This window comes from Capsella rubella, unplaced genomic scaffold (genome assembly GCF_000375325.1).
Source record: "Capsella rubella cultivar Monte Gargano unplaced genomic scaffold, Caprub1_0 scaffold_20, whole genome shotgun sequence".
NCBI classification, from domain to species: domain Eukaryota; kingdom Viridiplantae; phylum Streptophyta; class Magnoliopsida; order Brassicales; family Brassicaceae; genus Capsella; species Capsella rubella.
The window spans coordinates 50,891-51,447 of record NW_006238904.1 but is presented as its reverse complement, the minus strand read 5'-3'; positions in this window follow the sequence as shown (position 1 = coordinate 51,447).

Sequence of the window (557 nt, the reverse complement as noted above, 5' to 3'; positions counted from 1 at the left end):
TCTCAGAATCCGCTAAGCCAAAATAAAAAGACGAAATCGAAAACCAGAAAGGAAGAAGGAGAAGAAGTGAAGAGTCGAGAGAGAGGAGAGACAATAAACCCTAGATATACCCGATTCCCAATTCCCTATTTCTATTTCAATTTGAAAATTGAATTTTTTTAAAAATCGGAAGAATAAAATTAATAAAAAAAAAAAAGGACCAAACACAACAAACACGTGATCCACATTAGACACGTGTAGCCGCCAAAAGACACATGTATAGCCGCCAAAATGCACTAGTTGTACCAAAGTTACAGGTTGTACTCGTTTTGGCAAGTTGTACTTTTTCATTTTTTTAATTTTAATTAGCTGTCCAATGTTTAAAATAAATATTTTTATTTGTACACATGATTTTCATTAATTGATGTACATATACCACATGTACATGCCTAAATATTTTTGAAAAGATTTGTTTCTTGGCTTTTCTAATTATATGTTGTTTGCAATGAGAAAGTGACCCTTAATGTATAAGGTATTTGTTGATAAACTTAGAATATGATGATATCTATAGTAAAGTA